The following is a 14442-nucleotide window of genomic DNA, read 5'->3' on the forward strand; positions in this document are numbered from 1 at the left end:
ACGTATCCCTCTGTCTCTGGAAAGATCTGTATCTTAACGTCTGGAATCATCTCCATCTGAAAATCAAGGCCTGTGAGATCCAGAGAGGGAAAGGGACTTGCCCATGGCCACATCGCTGTCAGTGTCGAGGGCAGGATTCACATCTCTCTGTACAGCTCCTAAGGTTTCTCCACCCCAACAGTGGCTTTGAGGCAGTGGGTCTGAAAGAAACCCCATTCTGGTAACTTTCTGGGCGCCTGCATTTTGATGTCATGATTGTCAGGTGGCCAGAACTGTGTCCCTGCCCGCCCTCAGCAGAGGACCCCCCAGGAGCCCCAGAGGTCGGCCTCCACTGGAGCCGAGCATCTGGCCTACAGCCTGTGGAACTCAGCTGAGCATGCTTGGAACACCCTCTGGAAATTTCTGGCCAAATGCTGCTCTGCAGCTCCTGACCCTCCCTACTCCGTTTGGTGAGATTGTTCCGAGCGTGTTGGGCAGGCCTTCCCAGGACTCACATGTAGAATTTTTCCAGGTGGCAGGAGAATGTCCCCCCTTGCAGGCTCCTCTGGTGTGTGTAGGCCTTTTGGAGTTTGTGCCAAATCCACTTCCTGGTGGCTTGACCCCAGCTGGGCCCACAGTCTGGAGCTCCTCAGGGGCTCTGTGCTCTCCATCTGAAACTCAGACTGCCAACCAGTGGGGCCGAGTCAGCCCAGCCAGGCCTGCTCCTGTGTCCTGGAGGAGAGCCACCTCTACCTCCCTCAGGCATCCTGGGAAACCCTGGGACCTGCGAGGGGCTTGGGAGGGGTGTTGCCCAGGAGATGTTTGTGGGGAGAATTGATGCAGCGAGGGGACATGTTTCCTTAAAGCTGTAAATAAGGGTGCGTAAGTAAGGTGATGGGTTGGTTGCCTCAGCAGCGTTTCAGTGAGCCCCCATCACACCTGGGATGCTGCGCTCAGAGTTCAGGAGCATGACTGTGCCAGCTGGGGGCTGTGAACACTGTTGTTTATCTAATGCTAGACATGGTCTGTCCTTGTGAAACACATGATTGTTTTACATACCACTAGGCAAGAAAAGTGCTGTTCATGAAACTGACACTCTACCCATTGTAAGGTTCATCCTGATTTCAGGAGTTTAAAATAGACTGGGTCCTCAAATTGGTGAGATGCAGTGAAGTGAATGAAGATGACAGTGATAAGGAGTCTTCAGTGGCAGCTCCCACGTGTTAGATGCTCATAAGACATTGTCTTATTGGCCCTAGTGACTAGGACTCTTGGGGGTGAATGAGGGAAGTTGGCGCCTGTCTTTCTGGCTGAGCCCCTTGGGGTGACTTTGCAGAGACTGCTTAAGGTCCCGCTGAGCCTGGATAGGGCCATGGTTGGGGTTGCAACAGCGAAATGGCTACACTGGGCACCATGGAGGAGCAGTCAGCCTAGAGAGACCCCTCACTTCTGTCACCTCCAAGTCCAGGCCAGGCAACAGGGAGTGGCCCAGCTGGCAGGCTGGCCCTGTGGCATCCTGGTGCCTGGGGCTCTGTGCCCCAGGGGGAGTGACGGGATCCCTTGTGATTCTGGCTGCAGTGGCGCTGGGGCCCTAATTAGGTAGAATAGCCTCAGCAGAAACTGGTAGCTGCGTGCTCAGGGGCCCCGGCTGGTGGGAGGGGCAGGAACAGGGCTGCCACTGACTCCCCATGCCCCCACCACCCTACTGGTGGCAGCTTCAGGCCAGACCAAGGTCCTAAGGAGGGTTCAGGGTCCCTGTCAGAACCCTGCAAGCATAGAAGCCTTTCTGCTCTGGGGAGAGATACGGGACACCAGGAACTTGGTTCCAGACTTTTCCTGTTAGGATGCCTGCCTCTGCGCAGTGTCACTTAGCTCTCCTAGCTGTCCATAAAAGGGGGGATGGAATCGCAGCTCTAGGCAAGGCCATGTTGGTTGCTTTCCAAGGGCAGATGGTGTGGTTTGGCCAAGGGTATTCTGAAGTCAGACCTCGCTATCCACCCCTGCCACCCATGTTGTCCTCAGCGTCACTTCAGGGCTCTGAGCCCCAGGCTTCTCATCCATACACAAGGACAGTCTTATGTCCTCCCTTTCAGGGGCATGAGGCAGTTGAAGCCCTTAGTGAGAGCCTGGCAAGCCATCAAGACCCCAGCAATGTTTGCTGTGGTTACCGGGGGCAGAGGAAGGAAGGGGGTTTGAGGAATCTGAAGCTCCACTTGGAGGGGGTTAGAAAACCTGGAAGTAGCCCAAGGCATGTGGGGTCTGAGCTCCCGTCATCCCCTCCCTGGGCTCCCAGCGCTCATCTGAGAGGTGAAGGGAGCATTTGGGTGATTATCTCTCACGTGACCTCCGGCCCTGAGAAGGGCCACGCTGGTGTTTGGTGGCAGTCAGCGGGTGTGTGTCACGTGACTGCTTGTCTGTCTGTGGGCCTGTCTCCTCATCTGCATATGGGAATTATTATAGTGTGTGTGTGTCTTAGGGCTCGGTACATAGTACATGTTCAGTAAATACTGGCTCTTATTGTTTTTTTTTTCCCATTTATTTTTATTAGTTGAAGGCTAATTACTTTATAATATTGTAGTGGTTTTTGCTATACATTGACATGAATCAGCCATGGATTTACATGTGTTCCCCATCCTGAACCCCCACTCCCACCTCCCTCCCCATCCCATCCCTCTGGGTCATCCCAGTGCACCAGCCCCGAGCACTTGTCTCATGCATCCACCCTGGACTGGCAGTCTGTTTCACCCTTGATAATGCACATGTTTCGATGCTGTTCTCAGATCATCCCACCCTCGCCTTCTCCCATAGAGTCCAAAAGTCTGTTCTATATATTTGTGTGTCTTTTTCTGTCTTGCATATAGGATTATTGTTACCATCTTTCTCAATTCCATATATATGCGTTAGTATACAGTATTGGTGTTTATCTTTCTGGCTTACTTCACTCTGTATAATGGGCTCCAGTTTCATGCATCTCATTAGAACTGATTCAAATGAATTCTTTTTAATGGCTGAGTAATATTCCATGGTGTATATGTACCACAGCTTCCTTATCCATTCGTCTGCTGATGGGGATCTAGGTTGCTTCCATGGCCTGGGTCTTATAAACAGTGCTGCAATGAACATTGGGGTGCACGTGTCTCTTTCAGTTCTGGTTTCCTCGGTGTGTGTGCGCGCAGGAGTGGGATTGCTGGGTCATATGGCAGCTCTATTTCCAGTTTTTTAGGAAATCTCCACACTGTTCTTCGTCTTACTGTTTTTAAAAAATGCCACTGAAGTGTATTTGATTTGCAATGTTATATTAGTTTCTGTTGTACAGCAAAGTGATTCAGTTATACATATTTTCTTTTTTCATATTCTTTTCCTTATGATTTATCACAGGGTATGTTTTTTAAGGTTTGTGTGTATGTGTGTGTGGACCATTTTTAAAGTCTTTATTGAGTTTGGTACAGCACCGCTTCTGTTGTTTGTATTCTGCTTTTTTTTTTTTGGCCGTAAGGCTTGTGGGATCTTAGCTCCCCAACCGAGAACCAGTTGAACCCGCCTCCCCTGCCCCCGCTCCCGCCCCTGGAGGCAGCATCTTACCTGCTGGGCCGCCAGGGAAGCCCCGTCACAGCATGCTGAACTTGGCTCCCTGTGCTGTTCGCCAGACCTTTGTCATCCATCCTGTGTGTAACAGTTTGCATCCGCTCATCCAACGCTCTAGCCCGTCCCTGCCCCCCTCCCCCTTCGCACCCACAAGTCTTTTCTCGGTGTCTGTGGGTCTGTTTCTGTTTCATAGATAAGTTCATCTGTGCTGCGTTTAGATTCTGCATGTAAGTGATGTTATGTGCTCTTTGTCTTTCTCTTCCCGCCTTGCTTAGTGACGCTAACCTCTGGTCGTGTCTGTGTTGCTGCAGATGACATGACTTTAGTTCCTTTTCTGGCTGAGAAGTACTCCACTGCATACATGGACCACGTCTCTTTATCCCTTCATCTGTCGGTGGACATTAGCTTGTCTCCATGGCTTGTCTGTTGTGAATCGTGCTGGTATGAACATTGCGGCACATGTATCTTTTCAAATTATAGTTTTGTCTGGATATTTGCCTAGGTTTTTAATATTCTTGCTGTTTCTCATTTAGTTTCCTCTCTAGTTCTCATCGTTCTGGAGAGCTGACCCATAGATCTCAAAAACATAGGGATCTGAACCCCATTAGTGAGATGAAATGAACCAGGAGGGGCACCTTTTGGTTCAGGCCATGAGGAAGAGGGACCCTCTAGAGGCAGGAGTTTGGGGAGCTCACAGAGACCCCTCATTCTCAATGACGCATCCCCACTCCTACAGGCAGATTTATTAACCTCAGAAGCAGAATCTGGGGGCACACATGCAATTTTTCTGGAGAGAGGACATCAGTGACTTTTATTAGACTCTCAAAAGGGTGTGTGACCCCCCCAAAGGTAAAGAGCCACTGTTAGCTTCTGCATACACTCACAGCATGATGCACGTGGGCTGACTCCTCACTATTCCTTGAAACCATCTGACTTGTTCCCACCATCATATCTTGATATATGCGCTTTCTTCCACTTTTCTGCCTATTTTCCCACTCCCGGAAGCCTTCTTTGCTAACTTCTACCAGCTGAAGTCTTCCCCCTCTCCCCTAAGGCCCTAGGCCCTTGTCTGTATGCAGTTTCCCCCCACTTGGCAATAATTAATCATTTTATTATGTGCAGCTTCATGCTGTCTTCTAGTTGCTTCACATCTGTAAGCCCTGTCTCTCCAACTAGATGGAAATAGCTAAAATTGGAGTTTTTATCCTTGAACTCTCCATTGGTTTTTCTTTTGTGCATTGTACATGGCAGATCCTTGCCAACTGGGAGAATGGCATTCCTAAAGAGCCCCATAATTGGCAAAACCACAGTTGGCAAAATAAGGTCTCAGAGAAAATGGGTTAGGGAGAAAACAATAAAGATAACATTAAGTATATATATATATTTATTTTAAAGTATATGTTTTTAAAAATCGTAGTAAATAAAGGTTCTAGGAGACACACACCAACTTCGTCCACGTTAAAACCCTACTCCACGAAGTAGGCTGTTCCTGAGAGTCTTTCTTCAGTAGATGGTTTCACTCTTTGCTTAGCTGTCATCTTGAGGTGCTGAGGGAGAGTTCTCCTGTAAGGTTGATTTCTTCTTGAGTCAGTTTTGGTAATTTATGGCTTTTCAGGAAACTTACCCATTTCATCTAGGTAGTCAAATTAATTGGCATAACTCCTTCATAATGTTTTCTTACTATTCTTTTAATGTCTATAGGTTCTGTAATGATGTACCCTCCTGCATTCCTGATATAGGTCGTTGGTATCTTCTCTCTCCTTTTTTTTCCCCCTATTGATCAAGCTGGCTACAGGTTTTTATCAATTTTATTAATCTTTCAAAAAGTTTTTATTTAGAGATGGTGCCTCTCTAATGTTTTGAACCAGTCCGTTTGGGCTTGAAATGTAACATCTTTTGCACTTATATCCTCTCTTGCTCTATTTTTGCAAGTGTGGACAAAATGTTTTGAAACCACCAGGCCTTTTCCAAGTTTTTTATGCTTAAGAGCATGTTTTCCAAGCCTGATCTTCTCTGTCTGTTTTGAGTCAGTGGATATTAAAATGATTTCAACCAACCTGCCCTTGTGACCTCCACAAGTGACGTCAAAAGGGGATGTTCTTTTGCTTGAGGGGATTTTATCAAACCTCAGATAGGTAAGAAAGAATTATAAATCTTTTTTTTTTAATCTAGACGAGAAAAAAAGACTGTCTCAGAAGCACAGACTGTGAAGTGTTGATGTCTTTTTGTATATTGGTGGCTGTGTTATTTAGAATATACTATTAATGTATTTGAACTGTGGTATTAGAGAAGACTCCTGAGAGTCCCTTGGACTGCAAGGAGATCCAACCAGTCCATCCTAAAGGAGATCAGTCCTGGGTGTTCATTGAAAAGACTGATGCTAAAGATGAAACTCCAATACTTTTGGCCATCTCATGTGAAGAGTTGACTCATTGGAAAAGACCCTGATGCTGGGAGGGACTGGGGGCAGGGGAAGAAGGGGATGACAGAGGATGAGATGGCTGGATGGCATCACCGACTCGAATGGGCATGAGTTTGGGTAAACTCTGGGAGTTGGTGATAGACAGGGAGGCCTGGTGTGCTGCGATTCATGGGGTCGCAAAGAGTCTGACAGGACTGAGCGACTGAACTGAACTGATTCAATAGTATAATGTTTCACTTGTTATTGTAGAGTATCCCCTCTTTAAAATGTTGCATGTTCATTGATGCTTTTGTTACAAAGTATATTTTATCTATAACCTGAGTGAAACTTTTGTTTCTCTTGTCTTTGCATTTATGATAGATCTCAGTATGTCTCTTTACTCCATTGAAGAGGCGGGTGGAGAGGGGAAGGGACTTGCCCATGAACACAGAGCATATGAGAGGCTGAGGCAGAGTACCAGTGCTCTGCAATATTTCCAGTTCATCAGTCAAGGCTCTCCCTCCTGTCACACGTGTCTTGATATTTTTGCATTAGCAGTTTGAGGGGCTGTGGGAGGCCAGTGCCAGCTGCCGAGCCCATGTGGAATCCCCACCCAAGGCACAAATGGGGGCTCACGAGGGTGTGGCTGGATGGTAAAAAGCATCCTCTGTGAACCCACTGCTCCCCCATCATCACAGCCACCTAGTGTCCTCTCAGAACCATGCCAATTATTTCTGGGTGAGCTGCCTTCTTTAAAAAACCTTTTTTAAGAGAAGGAAATGGCAACCCACTCCACTATTCTTGCCTGGGAAATCCCATGGATGGAGGACCCTGGCGGGCTATAGTCCATGGGGTTGCAGAGTCAGACACTACAGAGCGACTAAACAGCAACAATATGGAAAGGGGGGCCTGCTAGAATCTGAAATACTGTTGAGGAAAAGACTCATAGCTTTGAGTTCTGTGTATTATGAAAGTACCGACTTAAACATCAAGTGATTTTTACTTATCAGATCGGGAAAACTTTAGGAAGATTGATTCCAGAGTTGGTGAACGCTTGACCCTCTTTTATTGCTGGTAGGTGTGCATTGCTACCATCTTTGTGAAAAGTAGACTATCATATCAATTAGTAATATGTGTGCTATGTATTAATACATACGTACGTGCAAAGAACAAAGTCTAGAAGGATATATTCCAAACTGCTGAGAGCAACTGCCTTTGGGGAGGGACTGGAACTAGGAGGGTTTGTGAGAATCACTGCTGAGTTTTAAAATATGAGTGTGTTCATGTGTTGTGTAATTTAAAAATAACTGGGAATTTTTTTTCAATAGCTTTATGAGATAATTTACCCTTTTAAAGTGTAGAATTCAGTTGTTTTTATTATATTCACAAAATTGTGTGACCATACTGTCTTAATTTTAGAAGGCTGTGGTTTTTCCAATGGTCATGTATGGATGTGAGAGTTGGACTGTAAAGAAAGCTGAACGCCGAAAAATAGATGCTTTTGAGCTATGGTGTTGGAGAAGACTCTTGAGAGTCCCTTGGACTGCAAGGAGGTCCAACCAGTCCATCCTAAAGGAGATAAGTCCTAGGTGTTCATTGGAAGGACTGATGCTGAAGCTGAAACTCCAATACTTTGGCCACCTGATGCAAAGAGTTGACTCATTGGAAAAGACCCTGATGCTGGGAGGGATTGGGGGCAGGAGGAAAAGGGGACGACAGAGGATGAGATGGCTGGATGGCATCACCATCTCGATGGACATGAGTTTGAGTAAACTCCGGGAGTTGGTGATGGACAGGGAAGCCTGGCATGCGGCGATTCATGGGGTCGCAAAGAGTCTGACAGGACTGAGCGACTGAACTGAACTGAAAAGAACCCCTATTCTCCCCTCCCCCTAGCCCCTGGCAATTGCTAATCTCCTTTCAGTCTCTTTGGATTTGCCTCTGCTAGACAGTTTATGGAAATGGAATCATGCAATATGTAGTCTTCTGTGTCTGACTTCTTTTACTCAGCGTAGTGTTGTCAGGGTTCATCCACGCTGTAGCAGGTGTCAGTACTTTGCTCCTTTTCATGACTGAATAATCGTCCTCTTTGTGTGTATAGGCTGCATTTGTTTATCCAGTCACTTATTGATGGATATTTGAATTGTTTTCACCTCTCAGCTGTTGTGAATAGGGCTGCTTTGAACATCTGTATACATGTTTTTTGTGTGAATGTACTTTTTTTTCTCTGTGGTATGCATAGAGTGGAATTGCTGGTTGTACCATAACTCTAGGTCTAACTATTTGGGGAAGTTCTCAGATTGTTTTCAGAGGTTACACTGGTTTATATGCCCACCAGCAATGAGTGAGGATTCTCATGTTCAATTTGCTTTTTAAAAGAGGAGCAAAGCAGGTGGGCAGGTTATGTTTGTTTATGTATCAGTAAGAGTATACATTCAATAAATATTAAAATTCTTTTCCGTCCTTGAGCCATCATATCAAAAGAGGGTTTTAATATTTAGTTTTTTAAAAAGGTGACAAATGTCAGCTGTGTGGTCTTGGGGAAGTAAATTCACCTCTCTGTGCCTTGGTTTCTTCTTCTGTGAAACATTTGTGATTGTACCTGCTTCAAAGAAGGGATTAAAAGAGTTAATGCGTATGAAGTGCTTGGTATCTGGCAGTTAGAAATCCCCAAAGAAGTGCCAGCTACTGTTTTTATTATGATTCCATTATTATTGTAGGGATTTGGGAAAGTACATGAAGGAATAAAGGAGAACTGCCCCCAGCCCAGCCTCAGTACCTGCTCCCCACTTTGCTCAGAGGCAGCTACTGTTAACATAGTTTTGTGTTTCCTCCTGGGCATTTTCAGTGTGTTCGTTTTTCAAAGTTAAAATGAAACTCCTCTGTGTACTTGCGCATCTTGCTCTTACCTAACATCCCAGCGTAAGCATTTCCCAGTGTTGTGGTGAATACAGTTTTCATGTCAGTGAGGCAGACTCCCAAGTAAAAAGGCCATCACCCACCTCTACTGCCCAAAATGAGCCTTTAGGGAGCTCATAACCGTCTATGCCACTGTAAAATGTATTTCAGGCAAAGCTGTGTAAGCTTTCTGACTTGAGAAGATTTCCCTGACCTCACGACAGGCCTCGGGGCGGGTATGGTGTGGTGCCAAAAAGGATTCAGGCTGTGAGCAGAGTTTCCATAGCTCCTGGGCCTGGGTGGGGACACGCAGAGGGGGAAAGGAGGGACCAAGGGCAGCTGACTTGGCATTTTTGGATCTTTTCCTGGAGTCTGACATGTTCTGTGTTCACAATGTAGGCAGTAGAGATACAAGGGAAGTCATAAAAATGACCCATATTCCCATGACCCAGAGCTCCCAGCCGTTTTCCCTACACACGTGTGTACAAACGCTCATACACACTGCTGTGGGTGGGATCATACCCTATGCTGTATTCTGTAGTCTCATCTACCTTGGACATCACGGGTGTTTCCAGAGTGGCTCATACTGTAGACTGTGGACCACGATTCCTGGTTCTCCTCAGGGCTGCCTCCCTCACTAACTGTGTGTTCTTGGACCAATTCCTTATCCGCTGTGTGCTGTGGTTTCCCCAGCTGTAAAGCAGGGTGACAGCCATCTTTATGTGAAGCTGTTCTGCAGCTTGGAAGAGCTGGAATGGGTGAGAGCAGAGGGTTGGCTGTTATCCTTGGTTCCCACGTCGCTCAGCGTCCTTTGAGAATAGGAATTATGTGGGGTCTGTAGTGACCCCTGGTCACCTGTTGCTGGACACCCAGCTTGTTTCTGGGTTTGTGCAGATGTGGCGGCTCTGCAGTAAGCCTTCTTGAACCTCAGCTGCCCACACACTGGGCCTGCCCCTCACTCCCTCCCCTTGGCTCTAACTGGGTAACCTCCGGAGCTGCCCTGGCCTGGCCTGTCAGGTGGTGGGGAGCCTGGGGGGCCTCCCGGCTGCATTGCTAGCCATGTAACAAGTGGCCAGAGGGCTGGGAGACCAGGAGGGGAAGTTTTCTTTGTCAGCCTCTGAGTGGCTTCCTTGGATGTACTGTGGGAAGGGACTGAGGCATGGGGGTGGGGCAGCCTGTCTCAGGCCTGGGCCCCTGTTGGAAATCACCTCAGCCCTTTTGGGAGAGAGGTAGGATTCGAATGCGCGCCTTCCCAAACAAGCGTGAACCAATTCTTGGCTCTGCCAGCAGTGCCTGCTCTCCCCCCACCCCTAGCAGCTGGCAGGTCTTGACAGAGCCTCTGCTGTGGGGAGACCACAGGAGCCTTTGGTGACAGCGTTCCCAGCAAGCAGGCTTCCGAGGAGTTCACTTTGCTGGGCTGGTAAGACATTATTGAAAGATTAAGGGAAAATACTGAGCACCTACTATGTGCTCCTCGTATTCCTCCATTCATTCAGTTCTTCGGTGCCTGTTTACTGAACACCCACCATGTGGTTAGGCATCTCAGAAGGAATGATAAATATGCCATCTTGTTGAACATTTGCAATGTCTCTGTGATATAGGCGTTAGCCTAAAAAAATTTGTCATTTTGAGATAAATGTGATTTCACATATAGTTGTGAGAAATCACCCAGTTTTCCTCAGTGATAACATCTTATGTAACTGTAATGCAACATCAGAGCTGCAAGGTTGACATGGACGCAACCGGCCCATCTTACTCAGATTTCACCAGTTTTACGTGTACCTAATGTGTGTGTCTGTGTCTCTGAGTATATTTGTGTCTGTGGGGCCTGTTTCAGTTTACAGGGAGGAAGTGAAGCTCAGGGGTCAAGGTCTTACACGGGGCCAGGCAGCCAGGGCGCAGCTGAGTTGGGCCTCACAGCCAGACATCCTGACTCCACGTTCCTGAGTTACTTTTGGAAGAAAATTACCTTTCCTTTCTGCTGCTGTTCTTGGACTTGGTAGCCTCACTGGTCTCTGCTGCAGCTGTGAACTGAGACCTCAGCAGACTAGAATCCTAGGACGTTGGTGCTGAGCTGCTGGCTCCTCCATTTCACAGATGAGAAAACTGAGGCTCAGAAATGTTAATGGGTTTGCCTAACATCACCCAGCTGATCAGGGGCTGATCTGGGTCTGTTTCTTCCGGGTCTGCACATGGCAGTGACCACAATGAGCTGCTTTTTCCAAGAGGTAAAAGGACAGAGGACATTGTTGAATGCAAACAACAGGCTCAGGATTCAGATCGGTTACCAGGGCAACGGTGGGGCCCTTCGGGAAGATGTCTGAGCAGGAGATGACTCCGGAAGTGTGCGAGGCGACCTCAGGCACTTAGCATGCCCCCAAGTGTGTGCCAAGGAATACTAACGATGGGGTGTTGGGGTGATTTTTTTCCTTGCTCACAAGCTCTTTCTTGCTTCTACTGTTTGGGAAACAGTAGATTAGAGAAAGCTAAACAGGGTTGTGTGCTGCAGGACTTATCAGTGCCTTTAATGTACTGATGTGTACTGTGACCCTCCAGGCAGAGGAAGGACCTCTGTTCTACACAGTGTATCTCAGGAAATGTTTAACAAGACTCTCCAGTGTGAGATGATGAGGTTCCCCTGCCAGGGCTGGGATGGGCAGACTTACAGAGGGAGCCGCCCCCCCCCCTTTTTTTTAAAGAAGAGGCTGGTGACCACAATTGAACATTCAAGGCAGCTGTAGCTCCAGTGGGTCTGAATGAACGTAGGACCACCAGCTCTCAGATCAGCATGAAGCCTCCTTCCCAGCACAGGAGGCACTGAGGAGATAATGTCAAGGGCAGACACTGGGAGCAGGACTGTCCAGCCACTGCAATCAAGTCATGTGCCTTGTGTATGTGGACATGTGTGGATGGGGGAGAAATAGGCATAGCTGAAGCCAGCCAGGCTGACAGAATTTCAGGTGATTTATTATTTTTAATATAGGGTTTTTTTTTTTTTCCCCTTCCTTAAACCAACAGAGAAGGTTGGGTTCCATTCACTGAGTCAATAAAAAGCCATTGTGTGTTTGGAGTGAGGGTTGAGAGCAACGTAACAGAAGTGGTTTTAAAAGAAGGATTTTTCTGAGTGGTATTAGGTAGGCAAGCTGGGAGAAGGAGAAGAGGAAACAGGTATAAACCACTCGAGAGGCAGCTGTGGTAACCCAGGCCTGGACAGGAGCTGAGAAGGCAGAGCTGGATGCAATCTCACAGCTTCCTATTTTCCCTGGGGCCCAGAGAGGTTAAGTCATTTGCCCTGAGTCACACAGCTGCCCGTCTGCAGACCCAAGATTTCAGTGTCTTGGAACATCGCCAAGTGGCACATAACTGTCTTAATCTGTAGTGTATTTTCACTGTCATTTGGGGTGTGTACCCTGATTTACCCTGTAGAAAACAGGGCCCCAGAGTGTGTGTGTGTGTGTGTGTGTGTGTGTGTGTGTGTGTGTGTGCGTATGTGTATCAGGATGTCCACTGCAGCATTGCGTGCAGTAGCAGAAATTAACCCTGTGAATTTCTCTGTGACGGAGAAGATTCAGGACGTCCCAGGCACTGCGCCACTGTGAATATCATGGGAAGGTTAGAAAGAAGGAGAGCCTGTCATTGTGAAACTTAGCAGCTGCCGTTTGTGTCACTGCTGGTCCACATCCCCTGTTGGATGCCTTTCAGGCCAGAAACGTTTCCAAATTTTTCTGCCCCTTAGTCAGATTCTTTAGTGTGATGCTGTATTTTACATAACATCTCTGCGGGGCTGGGGGGCAGCACCCTGGAGTCAAACTCCACCCTCTTCCTGCAGTAAGATGTGAATATCCCACGGGGAAAAGCCCGGGCTATAAATAGCCTCCAGGCAGGGCTGGTTTTGCTGACAAATGAGTGCAGAAAGTGTTTTGGTTTCCAGAACTTTTGGATTTGGGGCTTGTGGGTAAGGACTTGGGGATCAGCATTACAACTGCCTCCACTGGAGTGATGCCGTGTGATGCTGAGTCGCGGGTAGAGGCGAGTCTGGGTGATAGGAGAGAAGGCTGCTCTCCTCTCTGAGCTTTTGTGTTCATTTGAAGATGGAGAGGGGTGGGGAAGGAGCTGCATCTGACCATGTGGAGAGGGGGACAGCCGACTCTTTACCCACATGCTCCTACCCTGTTTCATTGGTGCAGTGTGAGAGTCACATTTTTAGTGTTAGGAGAAAAGGGAGAAATGGCCGCTGGTGTGCCTGGTGCTCTCCTGGTGTTGGGGGCATCGGGGATCTTTCATAAAGTCAGCCTGTCTCCTCCATGAGGGGGTCCCACCCTGTTCTCCGCCTGTTGCTGGCAGCTGGGCCAGCCGGGACCCTGAGCAGCCCCATAAATCCTCTGGCAACGTGTTACCATCCTACACAAGCGCTCCCCCGGCGCTGGGGGGAGTCCCAGACACCACATGTTTAGATGGGGTGGGACCTGCTGGCATTTGTGGTCCCTCATTCAGAAGCTAAATGGATCTTTTATTAAGGTCAGCACAGTCCATTTTTAACTGAATTTGAAGGTCACTCCATGCCTGGATTTCTCCTGAGGATGCTGGAGCGACCGAGTGTCCGTGGCATCTGGGGACTGGCAGCATGTCTGGGAGGTCTTGCTGTGTGGGGGACCAGGCTCTGCTCAGGGAGTCTCCTGATCCTGGCCGGGACCCGTCGACTCTCTGGCCACCTTGGACCAGCAGTTTAAACGTCTGTTTTCTTGGTGTCAGAAGAGGGACCAGATATGATTCACTTATTGATCAACCGTTTGTTTGTGAGCACCTTCTCTGTATCAGACATAGTGGAGAGAACCCGTCCCGAGGAGCTCAGAGCCTGGTGGGAAGCTGGGCAAATGGACAGACAATCCCAGAACAGTAGAGCAAGCTGGAGTCAGCCCCAGGGGACAGACAGGGGGCACAGGGAGGCCCTCACTCACCTGGGGAAGGGTGGGTCAGCTTACGACCCTTAGGGCCCGTCCAGCTTTAAAATCTTGAATGGCTATCTTAGTTTCCCAAAGAAGTCTGCTCACTAAATCACAGTTCAAGAGGATGGATACCGGGAGCTGTGTTTCCCCCCAAGGGCAGCAGCCCCTTAGCAGGGGCACCTCCATAGGCCTGGGCGCGTGGCCTTCTCCCCCGAGGTCAAGGCCACGTGTCACCCAGGTCAGGGAACTTGGGCCTGGTGTCCCTGCTCTGTCGTCCTGGAGCAAAGCCCGTTAGTCCAGGACCTCGTCACCCAGTTGGCAACGTGGGAAAGTTCTGTGAGGTCCTGGGCTGGCGGTCCCGTGTCCTCCAGTAACAGCTGGGACGCTGAGCCCCAGAGGGAGAGGATGGTGTGTCCAGGCAGCACAGCCAGCCCAGGGCTGACCCTCAGCCTCACGACTGGAGCTGAGCTGGTCTGATCGGAGCAGTCAGCATGACGGCTTAAAGTGTGTTCTCACTCTGCCTTCAATGTGTGATGGGTATAGAGGGCAATTTCTAGATTCAAGGACAAACTGAGTGTTTTCTGTCCAGGGAGGCACAGTTCTTACTTCTGGCCAAGGATGCCTTTTAAAAAA

The 14442-nt window shown here is 48.4% G+C and overlaps 1 protein-coding gene across 5 annotated transcripts in view; it reads left to right on the plus strand.

The window, feature by feature from the left end:
- The window catches only part of GSE1 (Gse1 coiled-coil protein), a 390132-nt gene that overhangs the window by 10976 nt on the left and 364714 nt on the right, over positions 1–14442 (plus strand). The gene's annotated exons all lie outside the window — the stretch shown is intronic.

Source organism: Muntiacus reevesi, chromosome 2, assembly GCF_963930625.1.
Source record: "Muntiacus reevesi chromosome 2, mMunRee1.1, whole genome shotgun sequence".
Lineage (NCBI taxonomy): Eukaryota > Metazoa > Chordata > Mammalia > Artiodactyla > Cervidae > Muntiacus > Muntiacus reevesi.